The sequence below is a fragment of the Ambystoma mexicanum genome, chromosome 6q (assembly GCF_040938575.1).
Source record: "Ambystoma mexicanum isolate Mex_15411 chromosome 6q, UKY_AmexF1_1, whole genome shotgun sequence".
Classification (NCBI taxonomy): domain Eukaryota; kingdom Metazoa; phylum Chordata; class Amphibia; order Caudata; family Ambystomatidae; genus Ambystoma; species Ambystoma mexicanum.
Window position 1 is genome coordinate 1406330737 of NC_090937.1, and position 18074 is coordinate 1406348810.

The 18074-nt window shown below is 48.0% G+C and overlaps 1 protein-coding gene across 2 annotated transcripts in view; it reads left to right on the top strand.

Annotated features, from left to right (window-relative positions):
• Positions 1-18074, top strand: part of MFSD10 (major facilitator superfamily domain containing 10) — a 999075-nt gene that overhangs the window by 31590 nt on the left and 949411 nt on the right. The window contains exon 1 of one of the 2 annotated variants that reach the window (XM_069632063.1): positions 7618-7749. The exons of the other annotated variant lie outside the window; for it this stretch is intronic. The gene's annotated coding sequence lies outside the window, so the exon portion shown is untranslated. Of the gene's footprint in view, positions 1-7617; positions 7750-18074 lie in introns of those variants that run through there. 2 annotated transcript variants of the gene reach the window in all.

An 18074-nucleotide genomic window follows, 5' to 3' on the forward strand; every position in this document is an offset into this window, starting at 1 on the left:
TATCTGTGATTCCCGCTACCACAGGGGGTCAGCTGCAATTTCTCATTGATTGGAAGGGGTATTCTCCGGCTGAAAGAACGTGGAAACCTGCTTCTGGTGTTCACTCTCCCCTTTTGGTTCGACGTTTTTTTCGTCTACACCCCGGGAAGCCCGGATCACCCCCCAGGAGGAGAGGGCATACTGTTACACCTTTCCGTCATCGCTGCTTTTTACATTTGCATAAGTGGAGACTGTGCAGTTCCGCGCTTTGTTGTACGGCAGCGCTGTCTATTCCTGTCAATGCTATCAGTTTTTGCGGTACTGTGGTTCCGCGTTGCCAGCGCATGTCAAGAATAGGTCACATGATTCATCCACGCAACCAGCTGACTCTTACGACAAGTCATGTGGCACTATTTCAGAACCGAAGGCTTTCGCCCTCTCGCGTCGCTACTGACTTGCATGACGCTCCGTAAGTTCGAATTCTAGGTACTCCTTACTCTCGTGTATCCAAGCTATCCTGCCTGTGACTACTTATTCCTTTTTCTCTCCTACCGTCTAGCGTTCCCTTCCAGCGCTCCCTTCCAGCTATTACTACCTTTCAGCCTGCATTTCCGGGAACCCGTTCGCTATCCTATCCCAAGCCTTTATTACAAAGTGAAAACAGCGGAATCCCAAGTCTTCCTGACTCGGTGAGTTCCTTCCCTGGTCCTCCGTTTCTTCTCCGTTCCTGGTTAGTTTTTTATCCGTTCTTTCCCGCTCCTGTTTAGTATTCTTTCCTCTCATTACTACAGAAGTTCCTGAAGGAACTAGAACTCCAGTCCTTAGCTACCTTTCACTCCGAGAAATCTCCACCTCTCATCAACAGCTAGAATCTACCAACACCATCCGTAAGAACATACTCACCTGTATTAATTCTGTTCTTCTATTCCGGTTTCCTCCTATATTTACCTGTTATTTTCTCCCGATAGAACCTGTGATACTGCCATCGAGCCAGGAGTTCTGTGCCTTGGATAGCCATCTTTCTGCAAGGATCTCCGACAACGCGTCCAGGGTTTTTTCCCCTTTGAGGGTTTCCCTGGGGGTCCTGCCTCTCCCTGTTGAGGTTTTCTTTCCTTCCGAAGGGGTAGGGGGCTCAGGACTCTCAGGGAGGCTCTTCATTTCCGCCGTTGCTGTCCCGGTTCCGGCGTTCTGACCAGGTTGGTGGAAACTTGTATGTACATTCACCCGCTTGTGGGTTTCATTTTGATTTGCCGGATTAGAGTGTCACACGTGTAGCATACAGAAGTGTCGACTTCTTTGACTGGTCATCCACCTCCCAACAGCAGAGAAGTACATCTCAAGGGGCTTCAGCCACAGGTTGCATCTGGGGCCCAGGGCCGCTGATGCCCCGAATATGTCAAATTCTGGCATGGGAGCCAGAGCCCCTTGCTGATGATGCACATGGGCCACCGCCGGAGCAGCTGCGGCCGCCACCTGACTGTTCTGCATACTGGCGCAGCATCCCACTGGGCAACATCACCCTATGCGCACAGGCACCCCCCAGTACAAGAAGCCACAACTCAGTGTGACTGTCTACGGGACCGGCACAGGAGCAGTTCCAAGGAAAGATTATCAGGGACGAAGAAAAACTCTCAAAACTCCACTTGCAAGCCAGAAGAAATGAGAAAAGAGGAAAACAAAATTACTTTTTTTATTTTTTTTTAATGCACACCCTCAGGTGCTCCAAAAATTGTCCTGGAGGCGCACGTGCACTTCCTTGGCTGCGAAGCCGCAACCTCCTTCTTGCCTGCGTTGCAGGGCCTCTCTCACCTTCCCCTCGTGTGCCGGCAGAGCTGTCGAGCAAAATTAACGTTTCCAGACACCTCCGTCAGCTCAGATGATGCAGCACGTGGATTCAGGAAAGCAACCTCCTTGTCGCCATAGTTATATAGCGACATGGCCTCGCCTTGCGGTCACTCTCGGGCCCCCTAGAGATTTTACAGGTATTCCGTCCGGGCTCCGCCTGCGCACTACCGCGCCCTCGCGGGATTACCCCATTTATTCCCTGCAACTGAGTTACGGCACTCCGTCGCATGCCATGACCACGTCATCACACATGCCACACTTCCCATGATACCTTTGCGTATTAAAGACTCATTCTATGATCTCATTTTCTATAATATCACTGATGTCACTGTGTATGCAAATAAGGGGAGTGTGGGGACATCATGTGATCGCGGGAGCGCGGTCTTGCGAGATCCCGGCCCAATGTGATCTCGCGGACCCGCGCTCCGCGAGCGGGGACTTTGGCGCCAGTGTGAGGCTGGCGGAGAGCCAGACAAGTCGGTCTGGACAGCGCTGCTCCATGTGAGGAGCCAACGTGACTGAAGGCCCAAGCCAGTACCAGCTCACTTCCAGGGTGTAAGTCCAATGCCAAGGGAGGCCTCCTGGGGGCCCTGGAAGTATACAGCGTGCAGCGCAAATGCACACCCTGCCTCCAGTGCAGATAACTGGAAGGCCTAGCCGAGACTGTGAGTACCTGCCCCGTCCCACGCATGGACTATTGCAATCACGTGTTCTGTTAACCAATAAAGGCAGTTACAACTACCCTGGCGTCCTGTCGTCCTTAGAGGCCACAACATAACTGGCGCCGAGGATATCAGAATACCCACGGACCCACCATGCAAGGCGCCACACCGCCCCTGGCCTTTCTCCCCTCACCTGGGACCCCGGCAATTTCGTGGATGCAGTGGGAGCCACTCTTCTCCACGTACCTTGAGGCCGTAGGCGGCACAGGATACGCCCCCGCCAGGAAGAAGGCGATGCTGCTGAACGCAATGGGAGTCGAAGGACAGCGCATTTTTGCCAGTTTGACAGCCATACCAGTGGATGAAGACGACGACAACGTCTACAAAGAGGCGATCCGTCGCATTGTAAAGCGGTTCACCAATAAGGAGAACATAGTCCTACACATGCTGAGGTTCTACACCCGCAAACAAGAAGGGAGCAAACCTGTGGACGACTACATCACCCGGAGGAGGGAGCTGGCGTCCTTATGCGCCTTCGGCGAAAACATGGAACAGGTCATCTGCGACATGCTGGTCGTCCACACCAACTCCAGGAAAGTACAAGACAAGCTCATACAAGAAAAGGAAGTGACCCTCGACAAGGCCATCCAAATCGCCAGGGTGGAAGAAGAAACCTCCAGCAGGCGCAAAGAGGCGGGAAGTCATGCACCCGTACCTGAGCTGACGGCGCTACAATGGAGAGGGCGCTGAGACAAGCAGTCCCGCGACAGCCCCAGAGAAAAGGGCCCCAAGCAAAGGGATGTTCCTAAATGCTACAGGTGTGCCAGCACCAAACACATGGCGAATGATCGCGACTGCCCCGCCAGAAACAAGGAATGCTCGAAGTGTGGGCGCATTGGTCACATGGCTCCTGCATGTACGTGGCGGGAAAAGACTGTTTCCCGCGTCGATGGCGACTGTGCTTCTAGCGACGAGGACGAGCCACAGGACAGACCGATGGTGGTCATGGTCAATGCTCTTCACGCCAGGAGGGAAAAGCCCCACTGCACCATTAAAGTCGACGGCATGGAAACACGGGTCATGGCGGACTCTGGATCGGACCTCACTATCCTTCCGATAGACACATACAAGGAGATGATGGGGAAGGCTAAAGTGGAGATCAGATCGACCCAGCAAAAACCGACAGTTTTCGGTGGTGCAACCGTCGACCTACTGGGTTACATCAGAGCCCAAATTGAATTCAAAGGGAGGTCTACCAACTCCAAAGTGTACTTCTCAACCAGAGGGCTGGCCGTGCTCGGGTGGGACGATCAACACAGACTCAGCATCAAATTAGACCCCAGCACTCCGGAACAGGTACTCATGGTCTCCTCAGGAGCAGCGCTAAACTTCAAGGAGATGTTCACAAGCCTGTTTTCCGAGAAACCGGGGAAAGTGAGAGGCTTTGTTCACAAGATTCGTTTGAAACCAAATGCTGTACCTGTGAAACACAAAGTTAGACCGGTGCCGGCCACGGCAAGACCGGCATTAGAGGCCCACCTCCGGAAGATGGTCGAAGAAGGGACCATTGAGACCGTGGAATCCTCAGAGTGACTGAGTCCGGTGGTTCTTGTCAAGAAGAAATCCAGCAACGACCTCAGAATATGCATCGACTTGCGGAGTCTAAACCTAGAGGTCGTTACCGATAGCTTTCCACTCCGCAGTATCAGCGAAATTGTCTTGATGATGAAGGAAGCAGCAATTTTTTCAAAGCTTGACATGCGTGACGCCTATGACCAGATTCCTTTGCACAAGCCTTTGCGCCCCCTTACGGCGTTCATCACTCCATTCGGCACCTTTCAATACACCCGCATGCCGTTTGGGCTGTCCCGGCAGCGTCAGCATTCCAGAGAATGATGAATGCCCTCCTCAAGGACCTCACAAATGTCTCATTCTTTCAGGATGACATCCTCGTGTATGCCAAGGACAACGAGACTCATGACAAGGCCCTCAAGGCAGTCCTGAGCAAACTTCAGGAAGCAGGAGTTCATCTTCGCCACGAGAAATGTGTCTTCCGAATGAGAAAAGTAGAATTCCTTGGGTACTGCATCTCGAGCGAAGGGGTGACCCCCCAAGAAAAAGCTGATGGAGGCCATAGCGGATGCCCCTGCTCTGAGGTCCAGAGAGGAACTCCGCTCATTCCTGGGCCTAGCGGAGTACTATGCGAAGTTCGTCCCAAGGTTCTCCGAAACAACATCCCCCATGAGGGATCTTCTGAAGAAAGAAGCAACCTACTCTTGGGGCCCAGAGCAAGACGGGGCCTTCACTGAAATCAAATGCAGAATTCTGCATGCACCTTGCCTAAAGCCCTTCAACCCCGAATGGGACACCTGCATCACTACGGATGCCAGCGCATTCGGACTGGGGGCCACCCTGACCCAGAAGAAGGGCGACATTGAAAACATCGTAGAATTTGCATCCAAAGTACTATCGCCAGCGGAGAAAAATTACTCCACCGTGGAGAAAGAAATGTTGGCTTGTGCCTGGGCCGTCGACTACTTCAGGTCTTGCGTTTGGGGCACAAAATTTATGGCTGGTCACTGACCACAAGCCACTCATCCACATGTTGAGCCCAGGTGGCACCAAGACTGCCACCCCGAGACTGGCCAGGATCGCCGCAAAACTCCAAGAGTACACGTACGAAATAGCCCAGATTGCCGGCTGGAAAAACGCACAAGCGGACTGCATGTCCAGGCTCCTGAACCAAAACGTCCCTGGGACCACATTCCTAGAAGACGAATGCGTTGTAGCCTCCTTAGGCGACTTACGGAACAGCGAGTATATGGACATGAGTGAGCGCCACTGGCAGGAGGAGTTCGAGCAGGACGATGCCCTAAGGCGCGTAACAGCCTGGGTCCGAGGAGGGTGGCCTGATGATAGGGCGATTCCCGAAGGCCTACGCCCTTACTGGAAGGTGAATGACGAAATCACTGCCATGAACGGTCTCATTTTGAGAGTTGACCGAGTGATCCCGCCCAACGGGATTCGCAAAGTGATACTGTGCAGAGCACACTCAGGCCATTTGGGGTGCAACATGACCAGGCGCAGGATACGCGATGCCTACTGGTGGCCAGGCATGGAACAGGACCGACGACAAATGGTTGAAAGGTGCCACGAGTGCACCAACAGCGACAAGCGCCTGTCCGTAAGACAAGCCCCCATGCTGCCCACTGAGGTCCCCAAAGGAGTGTGGCTAAAACTAGGATTGGACTTCATCGGGCCGCTGGAGAGCATGCCCCCAGAACACAAATACGGGATAGTCATGGTTGACTATTTCTCAAAATGGGTCGAAGTTGACTTTTCTTCGGATATCACCACCATTGACGCACACACCGCCATATTCCAGCGCGAGGGCCTACCGGAGGAAATTGTGACGGACAATGGGGTCCAGCTGACCTCTCGTGAAATGGAGAAATTCCTCAAACTCAACAACATCCAACAGCAAAGAGCAAGTCTCTACCATCCTCAGGCCAATGGCCTGGTTGAGCGGGCGAACCGCTTCATCAAAGGGGCGCTACAACTAGCGCATGCCTCGGGCCTATATCCATACAAGATGGTCAAAGAGGCCGTCGCAGCCCACCACATCACTCCCAACGCTGTCACCGGCGTGTCACCATTCCATCTGCTAAGGGGGAGAAGGGCAGCATCCACACTGGTACCACCGTGGCTCCAGCAAGTGAGAGCTGACGAAGAAGTGGACATAGAAGACGTAGTCTTTTGTATGCAGCGGAGCAAGGAGGCCATGAAGACTCAAGGAGACATGCGGCGGGCTGCCCGCCGCACATCAGTAAACAAGAGCGACCTGGTCAAGATACGGCTTCCCCACAAGGACACTGTGACAGGCTCCAGGTACAGCAGTCCCATAGAAGTCGTTGCCAAAGGGCCAAACCACATCTGCACCAGCAACGGAAAGAAATGGAACCTAGAAAGGGTGGCCATGTACCGCAGGAAAGAACCTTTCGAACAGCCACGCTGGGGAACCGGAGAAGACCAAGACACTCCAGAGCCACCTGAAAGCCCATGCCAGCCAGAAGGGGATGCCTCGGAGTCACCTTACGACAGTGAGTTCTCAAGCAGCAACTCCCCCGCTCCACTCAGAGAACAGCAGCGGAAAGCAAAACAAGGAGGATCTCAATCACCCGCACTTCCCCATGAGTACTCCCGCAACCCTGCTCCATGTCTAGACCAAGGCAGACCGCAGAGGGAGAAAAGGAAACCCAGCAGGTTTGCAGACTTTGTCATGGGATGACCCTGTCTTTTTCCCAGTAAAGGAGGTGTGTGGGGACATCATGTGATCTCGGGAGCGCGGTCTCGCGAGATCTCGGCCCAACGTGATCTCGCGGGCCCACGCTCCGCGAGCAGGGACTTTGCCGCCAGTGTGAGGCTGGCGGAGCGCCAGACAAGTCGGTCTGGACAGCGCTGCTCCATGTGAGGAGCCAACGTGACTGAAGGCCCAAGCCAGTACCAGCTCACTTCCAGGGCGTATGTATGTCCAATGCCAAGGGGGGTACCGGGGGGCCCTGGAAGTATACAGCATGCAGCGCAAATGCACACCCATGCCTCCAGTGCAGATAACTGGAAGGCCTAGCCGAGACTGTGAGTACCTGCCCAGTCCCACGCATGGACTATTGCAATCCCGCCTTCTGTTAACCAATAAAGGCAGTTACAACTAACCTGGCGTCCTGTCGTCCTTAGAGGTCACAACAGGGAGGCTCCTATTTTGCCACACAGGGCCACGCTAATCCTTCGGCAGGCCTTGTCTGCTCTGCCTACCTGCAAAAAGTTCTGGAGTCAAATGGGAAACAATTAGCAGTAACAAAATGCTTATTTTGATAGCAGGCAAACATCGTCTCTCACTGTGTAATTACTAATTCGCAGCTGCTTCTCACACCTTCGCTTACTGAATGGAGCCTACATGCATCCTCGGGATCTCTCAGATGCTTCCCGACTCTCCCTCTCAAAAACCGCCAGGCCGTCACTTCCGACCATTCCTTGCATGCACTGCCGGCTCTGAAAGCTGGGACCAATAGGAAGGCTCTCTTTCTCGCCCAATGGGAGCCGTCGCTGCCCTGAGAAATGCGCTTGGAGAGGAGGGTGTCCGAAGCTGCGGTGCGGAAGCGGCCCAACTCCGCCCATGGGTGGAGCTGTAAGAAGGATAAACCATCTGCATCTCTCGCCCACTCACAGCATCTGAAATCGATCGGTTGCGACTTCGCGTTCGCAGGTAAAAGTGGGGATCGGTAGACGGAAATACCGACAGAGAGAAGGGGGCACGGGGTTGATAAACAGCTGCTTTTTGGGGAAGATCTAGTGCATTGCTAAGAAAGTGGAACAGAAAGAGCATTATAGGCGGGACAATAAGGGTGGGCGTGCACTAGAAAGGTGGGGTAAAGTTAAGTTTGGAAGTGTGACGGAAGGAAACCTGTGGGGTCGTGGTTGTGAGGCAAAGAGGGGTGGCATTATATATAGAGACTCCTGTCACCGCACCATCGTGGATGGTGCTATCCGCCTTGTGCTAATGATTCCCACCCCTCCCCCCCCCCCAAAAACAGGTTCGGGGCATTCCCAAGAGTTCAGTGAGAGCACGCTCGAAATGTTTGGTTTAATTCTGCCTCAATGGAAACAGTTTCACAGGTTAAGAGATCTGTTTATGGTAAACCAGAGTTCGCGAAATTTTTTAGATTTTGATTTTGATGCTTTAACGTTTACATCCATAGGGATGCTGCTACTGAACTGTGTATTTTGACTGAGCGTAATTTGTGGCAGTCTTATAAAGGCGTCCGTATATTTACAAGCTAAATAAAAGGTTGTTTTCCTGGCTGAGGGACATGTCCCATAAATGGTGCCGCTGACACACAAATGTTCTGTGCTGAACTTTTCATTGAAAGGGAGGGAAGATGTCTTGTGAGGTGTTGGTATATATTGGGCGAGATGGGGTTGTGGTAGCCGGTTGGTATTCTGTAAAAATCCTCCAATCTAAATACACACGACCACTACTTCACAACACTTGAGTTACATATTGAGTAACTCGAATCGGGGCGATGTTTAAAGTGACTCTTCTAAAATGGTGTGAGTAAAGGTTTGATTTGAAGTGTGATGGACTTCGTGTTATGGTCATCACTATTTCCATTTTTGGGCTGAATGGTGGCATTCCCAACACATGTAGGGTTCTCCTTTTTAGTTTAGACTGCTAGGTTGTACTGGAAGTTCTGTCTATAAGCTATCACTATTGGCATGGGAAGTAAACCCAGGAAAGCGATGGCCAGTGTGTATTGTGGGGATTTTTTACCCTGCAATGAGTCATTATTGCTTTTCACACCCATTACCTACACCTCCCGGTAAAAAGTATTCTCTCCTGATCTCTTGGAGCATGGTCTTTGCTTTTAGGTGATGCTTATGGTATTTCTAGGCAGCCTTCCGAAGGGTAATCGCTTAAAGGAATGGTCCGGTCAAAATTTTTTATTGCCCCTACGGGTCGGCCATGTGTTTTTAAGCCTAAGTCGCTCGATTTTAGAAAAATTTCCTATGGACCTTACCCGAGTTTTCGTCCATTAAACGCACGCGAAAACAGGCACCAGGGAGCTGTCATTAATCCTATCATTTCCCCCATCACCCTGGCTGACCTGCTTTTGCGGCACTAAATCATATCCCCCGCCCCTGAGCCTGACATTATCAAAACATTCATATTCCACGCCTCTCTCCGTGACGTTACTGTGCTGCGTAGGCAAACGCGCCCAGTCGTCTTCTACGCGACTTCACACAGAGCCCGGAAACCAACACAGATCAGCGCGCCACAAATCGGAATATGAAACTGTAGTTTAAAATCAAACAGCAACACGGTAAATTTGGTAAAGTACATTTATTTGACATTAAATGTATATAGAATATTCAGCAGTTGACATATGAACTCCGAAAGTCATTTATTTTCTTTTATCTCTATCCGCAAATCCTTAAAATGTTATCGTGAGTCAAGCGCTGTTCCTTTATGGTACACAGGGTGTTGGTTTTCATTCAAAGAGGCACTTTTGTCGCACGTTGAACCGCAAAGCTGTTCCATCAAGTAGGCAGTAGGCCAGCGTAAAGGCGTTGCTTCTAGCCGCTAGTACCGCGTAAGGGCATATGGGCCTTTGGCGATCGTCCCATAAGATCATCAGAATGGTGCAGTTGTTTACATTAAGCTACAGCTGGCGGCTGAAGAAACCGTCTGCCGGTGTCTGAAACTGGTGGCAGGGGCAAAACGGGAGTATGTACCTATTTTGAAAACATAACATTTATAATTAGTCTCGCCAGCCGATCTTTATTAATATTATTCATTTTATTTATTACGGCCGAGCTGAAACTATTTGCTTTCAAGTATAGTGCAATGGAGTATGGCCGGCTCTAAAAACAATGCGAAAACTAACTAAATAAATCGAGGTTGGTACACAATGAGAAACAACTTTTTGTCTACATGCGTGTGGAATGTGGACCTGCATGCCCATGTGCCCGCTACAAGGACGATCCCACAAACCTTTTCAAAGCTCTTCATTCATTCATTTATTCATGCATCCATTCATTAATTGTTCATTCCGGTATAAAAGCGTCTAAAGAGTTACTTATATTATATTTGCAATTTCCATTGTGTCTCTGCGTAATGCAGTCCGTAAATCCCACTGTGCTCTTGACAACGATTTTTCGTATACTGAACTAACATGAAACTCGGTGTAGTTCAAGAATTTTCTGCTTTATCGTCTCAAACGTTATTGCACCCCCCCAAACGCCCCTTCAAATCAAATGAAGTTCTTTCAGCATGGTCCCTGTCTCTCAAGGTAAAAAAACAATAGAACCTTATACTGCCAGTGCGAGTTGTGGGCCTCTTCAGGGCGCGAGCTGAAAATCGAAGCCGCTGACCTTCACTAGAAATTAGCATACATTCTTTCTTTGCAACATCCCGTAGTAAAGCCATCTGTGAGAATTGAAGTTTCGAATCCATCTATGTAGTGCGCCTCAATGTGCAAATGCGAACTGGCTTCTCTCTCATCTGCAACGGCTCGCTTGGCGCGTTCTAAGGCCCCAATTTTGTCCTCGTTGTCTGCGAGCTTTGAAGCCCCAAAGAACCATAACTATTGAGACTTTTAATTTTTTGGGGAAGGTCAGGTGAAAGTATAAAGTACCCGAGCAGTTGATTTGAAAGTGAGATTTATTGTTTGTTTGTTTTATTATTTGCAATACGCAAGCCTCCCCCGGTTAACAGTGCCCAGCATTTATAAGAGATTGCGAAAATTAGTTACATCAACAAAAATATAGGTCAACAATATGAGGTGAATAGAGAGAGAATTCAAAGATGACACCCAGGTAGTTCGGCACCCAGGATGGTGAAGGTAGGGGTTAGGGTTAGCGTACTTTGTATGCACACTGTACAATAAAATGTATTTACAAAAAGACAATCGTATTACAATTATTTAAACCGGGATTTGTACTTCACAACCAGCTCTCCTTTGGGTGGGCATGGCACAGTGGCAATGTTGGGTGGCAATGGATCAGTGCTCTGCACAGAAACTTTCAAAATTCCATATCTGTGCTTCTCTAATACAGCAACAATAAGGCTTTTGACAAAGTCGAACTCCATTTCCTCATAGACTGGTTTGATCACCCATTGCTTACGTCTTTTTGAAAAGGCCTTAGTGTAGCGAGGCATCCTTACATTACCCTTAGTCCTAGATTGTTCACGGCTGAGATTCTCGTTATGGGCCAAGACAGCAAGTATAGTCCTGTGTCTCATGCCCTGTATGCTGAAATGCAAGCACTTTGGCCTGTACTTTAGGCACATATTGTGGAACACCTCCAAACCTTCTGTGTGACAGAATTCTGTCAGTCCCCTCAAATCTCTTGATAGAGTTTTATCGAAAACAATCTTCTCAATGGCTTTGTGTGTCGGTGAAGATGGATTCAACCACTTCTTCTTCCGTGCCTCCACTGGGGATAAAGGGCCATGTTCACATTGGTGGAAATGTAGGTTTTCTGGTGCATCAGTGACCGCCATTTTTCAAGTAGTATTTCCACTGACCCTTCACTAGTTTTGGAGCTCCACCAAAGATGGTTGCTGATAGACTGGGACCACTCTGAAATACTTTCCAAACCTTTTTTTTTCCCTGCAGCCGAGATTTTCTTATTGATTGATTTAGCAAGATGCCATACGTCAAATTGATGTTTAATATGTGGGAACTGCTCTCTCATTGTCTTGGCAATTGAAACATGTCTGTCCGTGGCTATGAGGTCGATGTGCATTCCCCTCGATTGTAGATATTCCACTGATTTTATAAATCCTAGTTTCTCCATAGCCACTGAGGATGTACATTGTGTTACCTGCACGACCACCGAACTCACAATTTTCTTACTATCCATGTCCTGAAAGTGGTAGGTGCAGTACTTGGCAGAAAATCCAGGGCTGTCGCACTGTCCATCGCCAGCTAGCCTGAATCGTTTGCCTTCGAATGTATTTGCTAGAGACAATTGTTCAATTTTCCAAGCATCACTAATGGCCGGAAACAGATAATCATGTTGGTATTTTTAGTACTGCGTTTTTTAAATGAAATGGAGTCCCACAAACTGAAAGAAAGACTCTAACTTTCTAAAACTGGAGCCACTAAAAAGTGATGCAGCTGCACACAGTAGATTGCTTGCTGGCAGTTTCCCCAGCATCGATTGTGCGGACCATGAGAACGTATGATGTAATCTACAGGCGGCATGTATTGTGACGTTACTGCCTTGTTTTTGACGAGTCACATGAATCAATGGCTTCCCACATACTTTCCCTCTGACAGAATGCCCACATTTCAGCATACTTATAATATCCATCAAACAGTCGAATACTATGTCGTTGCCCTCTTTCATTAGACTGTCATCCTGCGTCAAAGTTGATTCGGCCTGTGACGTTGAGGACATATCACCACATTTGAAAGAAATATCGCTGTTATCAAGTTCTGATGCGTCGGTGAATGCTGCTGCTGGTTGATTCTGTCATTTCAACATCTGTTACTTCAACATTGATGGGAGAACACAACAATGTCGACAGCTTTTTCGGTGGCAATTTTTTGGCGGGTGTAGATTGTGTGAATTGATCTGCGACTACTTCAGAGCTATCTTCAATACTTCCAGTATCATGTTGTGGCGGTGCGGTCGTACTGTAGCAATGGTCCAATAAAACTTTGCTGGATTCTCCGGACACATTCATTTCATGTTCTGGCCATTGGACATGAGCATCCCGAGTCTCAACACGCCGCGTCTGAATTAATAGTTCCTCCATAGTGTAAATGGTCTGGCAAGCAACATCTCTCATTCGCTTCACTGTCTGTGTAAGTATAGTTTGTAGACCCACGGGTAACTAGAGGACAGATTGGAAAAGGGATGTTCAGTTTAAACACAAGATAAAGTATAGTACAATTGACTGGAAAAAAAACATAAAATAGTCCCCAGCACAAAAACATTTCTAAAGTTATGAACTGTTTGTAACTAACCTTATTTTGGTTTCTTTTCTTTCCAACTTTTTTGACTCGATCCGCATGTCTCCCCTTCCTCTTGCGCTGCAACGACTATATTTTATGTATCCGCATAGACAGCATGGAATGAGGCTCCATCGACTCCCTGAAACATAGTATTTTCATTACTGTGTATCAAAATATTGTTAGCGTAAAACGCACGTGAGGACGAACACACATGTACATCTCAATAGCCAAACACGATTTAAACATTGTGTGGAACAATCAAACGACAAGTATTCGAGCTCTGATGACCTAGTTTGATGGAGATGTCAGTATACATAGCTCTGGCTCTACATGGACTGCCACGAATGATTGTATTGAAGAGGAGGCATCAGCAACTCCCTGAAACACAGTACTTGCGTTAGTATGGTTTTCAATATTGTAAACGTAACACACACTTGGGGTCGACGGCACAGGTACATATAAAGAGATAACCATCTAAAAGAATCGAGGAATATTTAAAAATGATCAGATTTAATCGACTTATTTCTCCAATGTCTTTACATCTGCATCATCTAAATGTGATCTTGTGATTGTAGTGGAAGCTCCATCATCTCCCTGAAACACAGTACTTGCGTTAATAGGGAAGAAAGTATAGCAAATGGAATCACGTTATATGATCACGCTCGCTGGAGCTGTCAGTATCCATACCTCATGCTGCTGAAGAATATCTAGGGCTGTTGTCAATGTGGTGCGCACTTCCGAAAGCTGTTGCGCCGATTCGTATCCGCATGGTCCCGCATCCACCAGAATTACTTGAATGTCAGGCTCCGCATCAAGTGCAGGGGTTGACAATTCAACAACAGCCTGAAACATAGTATTTGCATTAGTAAGGATTACAATATTGAAAACGCAACACACGCTTGGGGTCGACCGCACAGGTACATATCAACGGCTAACCACAAATGAAACATGGTGTAGAACAATCAAACGACAAGTGTTCCAGTCCTGATGATCACGGTCAGTTGAGCTGTCAGTATCCATACCTCGGGCTACTGAAGAATATCTAGGGCTGTTGTCAATGTGGTGGACGCTTCAGCATCTCCCTGAAAGACAGTACTTGCATTAGTATTGTTAACACTAATTATAACTGAAAACAAACACCAGGGGACGACAACTAAGGTGTATATCAATTGGAAAGCACTAACCAAACAATTGGTAAAATAATCACACGATACATACAAACTATTACTTGACATGCATAAAACAAGTCTGTAGCGGAATAGCCAAGCGCTAGAAGTGGTTGATAACTGCGAGCACGTGACAGAAGTAGAATGTTCTTGCTTCAGATTCAAGGGATAGTCAAGAAGTTGTAAAGGTAAATTATTGTTTGATAATGAAATGCCAATATTTAAAATTGCCATGTAAGGAGACAGAATACTTGAGTAATGCGCAATATAGCACAGTTCTCTGTGCCCATATATAGATTTCGTTTGTGGGTTATGAAATCTAAAAATAATATATTGATAAATGTCATTATTCAAAAAGCTGTACACTCATATCAATGTCGAAAGTATTACAAATTGGAAACAACACCTAAAATATCAATGAATCCATTCGGCTACCTACACACTACTGCAAGGCATAAAGCTAAAAACGGACACTTGACTCACCAGTGGCGGATTGTGGATGAATAGAGTGGGAATAGCGTTGTGTCGATCGCCATTTGTTCTTCTTTGTTACCCAAGATGTGGTGTACATGTTCGAGGGGAAAGTGCCGGCTGCAGATGCGGTATCGATCACCCCTCTTGTCCTGTAAGACTTGTTGTACTCTACTTTCCAGCTCATCCAGTGGATATCCGCAATGTCTGACCCATTCTCTTATTCGATCAACAGTTTTCGGGAATACATGCATTGTAGTGCCTTCAGATTTAGCATGGGTCTTCGAAGGGCAACCGCTAATCGAACAGGCAGGCATTGTTGAAAATTCTGAAAAGTAAATATGAAGATTATTATAAAACCTTGATGAATAAAAATGTCATAAAGTAAATGAACCATACCATGCTCAATGCAAGGTTTGTTTTGGTCGCCGGAACTATACCAGTTCATCATGTGCGGCTTAGTATTTGCATAAATTACAGACATTTCTGTTTTGTCTTGCACGAAAAGGAACCATGCTTACATTATAGACTGGACCCCCGAAGGATGCAATTCGATGACAATTGACGCAGATGAAAATAAATAGATCTATTGATAGCATAACAATTGAAACTTAAGTCAATAGCAATGAGACCAATGACCATAGCTCTATTGGGTACTGTAATAGCAAATAGATTGAAATGTAAAAATGACCGAAATATGGCTAGGATACATGGCCTTACCTTGACCAACAAACAGTTGGATTCAGCAGGCCGAGCAGTATGTTGCAGGAGAACAGGTAGATGGCCACAGGTAGCACACTGACGCTCGAAGCGGTCACAGATAGCACGGCGACGAGCAGATTAGCATAGATCTCAGTGCTTCTCAGGTAGAAGGTTCAGGAGTTGACTTGCAAAGCACAAAGATGTTCTCATGAGACATATCAAGTGGTTTATAAAGTATTAGAAACAGGGGTGTGTTTGTGAATGAATGACGTGTGTATGTCGTGGTATTATGTTTATTGCAGGGGGGCGGCCTGCCTCAGGGGAGGCCTGCCTGGAGACTCGGGTCTGAGGAGGCCATGTGAGCGATGGCCCCTGGGCGTGGGATACCTTTTGAAGTGTACATGCTGTTTGGCACCTTGGCCGTTTGCGCCTGTCACAGCCCCCCATGCCAGCGCTCATCCCCGGGTGCGAACCGCCTTTGATAGAGGGTGTGGGATGGATGGGCCTGGGGCGTACAGATAAGGCACAGGAAGACTGCTGAATGGAGACACGCTTATGTGGATTGCAGGGGGGCGGCCTGCCTCAGGGGAGGCCTGCCTGGAGACTCGGGGTCTGAGGAGGCCATGTGAGCGATGGCCCCTGGGCGTGGGATACCTTTTGAAGTGTACATGCTGTTTGGCACCTTGGCCGTTTGCGCCCGTCCCTTGCCCTTATGTGATGTTAAAGGACACGGGGCATCCATTTTTGTACCCCCTTTCCACTCCATTTTGGTGACCAGGCCTCACTGCGATAGTACAGCGCGCAGAGCACTTGGCCCACAGCCTCGTTCCCACTCTGACTGGAAAACTCCAGAGGTATTTGCAACAGCTAATAAATGTAACACATCGCTCTCTGAGATCACGGTCCTGCATGTGAACCGGCTTGAACCATGCACATGGCTCGTTCATCTCCACAAACGTGTCCTTGCCCACGCACCCTCGCCAGTGGAATGTAACTGCCATTCTGACCCTTAAAACCCTTAAAAAATCGAAACAACCATTGTTAAAATATATGTGGTGTTTTATTTTGTAGCTTATTTTGATGACACAAAAATACAAAAGTTTACACATTGTACAGTTCAGGTTGCAGCACAGCGAGAGAAAATCCCCTGTACTGACCGCTGTCACTCGGGAATGTTTCTCTTATGGCACGAACGGCACAGGCGGGTATCACTCTTCGAACGCGGTGTCCAAGCCTCCCGTGAAGCCACCATGTAAAGGAACGATAGGCCACCAGCCTGAACCACCTGTGAAAAGGAATGAAACACACTGTTTTTAAATGACCAAGATAATTTTAATAAACGTTTGTTGTCAATGACAATTCTTGTAACTAATGGCATTCTGCTCGGACAAATGCTATCTAGACACTGCACACTATTGAACGACTTTCATGCGTTACAATGATATGTATATGTAATTTTGGATATAGTAGAAGACCATGAAATAGTAGTGGCATCACAAGCAGAGTATACTTACTCGTTACTCGGATTACGAGGACGAACAGTTGCGCGAAGTTCGTGCATAAGCACCATCATTATCCTCAACACGGACCGTGTGAGGCAGGCTGCCCTGAAGTCTGGCAGCTCGGTGATGCATTGCGGTCGTGGCTCGCCTTCCGAAATGTAGGCCACGCATCCCGAGTTTTCACAGCAGCAGCAGTTCTCCTCCTCGGTCGGCATTAGCTCGAACCGATTGCATGTGCACCAGGTGGAAACACGGTCCATGCGACTAGGTCCAGTGTCTTCATCCGTTGATTCGTCCTGCCAACTGCTGTCCGAAGCCCCATCGTTTTTGCGTGTTTCCCTTTCCAGTAGTTCCTCCTCGGTATACTCGGGCTCGTACATGTAGGGCATTATTGTATCCATTGTGTGTTGCACAAACAAAAATAATTGATAGCGGTGGTACTGGTATCTGTCCACACGGGCTACAAGCAACGAAGGTAGCTGACCAGAGCACAGAAACGAGTCACAGAATACTCAAAGTAACACAGAGAGAGGAATAGAATCGAAAATCTGCTGTGTGTTGTGAAACGGTCTGTTTATTCTTATTGAGGAAAGAGGTGTCCTGCCATTTCCATGGCGACACGTCATTAGCTGAAGCGCAGCGAATGTTGACAGAAGACGTGCTTTGGCGTTGTGAAATGGGCGGTACGCGTCTGCTGATGACAGGCTCAGGGGCAGGGGATATGATTTAGTGCTGCAAAAGCAGGTCAGCCAGGGCGATGGGGGAAATGATAGGATTATCACAAAATGGCAGCTCCCTGGTACCTGTTTTCGCGTGCGTTTAATGGACGAAAACTCGTGTAAGGTCCATAGGAAATTTTTCTAAAATCGAGCGACTTGGGTATAAAAACACAAGGCCGACCCGCAGGGGCAATAATATTTTTTGACCGAACCATTCCTTTAATTGCAGCTGTGAAGTAGCTCATAGTGTAATAAGAAAGTCTAAACCAAGTGTGCCTTCAGCCTTATGTTCTTGTTTATGGGCTGTAAAATACAAGCATTCCACAGCAAAACGTTTTGGTTATATTATCGGTGTCAGATAGTATTTTGCCATTTTGGAAGCTGTTGCTATCTCATGGCCAAGTAGTACTTTATTATTTTTTTTTTCTTTCTTTTATAGCAGTGCCTGTAAAATGCCCATCCCATGTTTGCACAAAAGGCTGATCTTTGTCAATGTTTATTATAA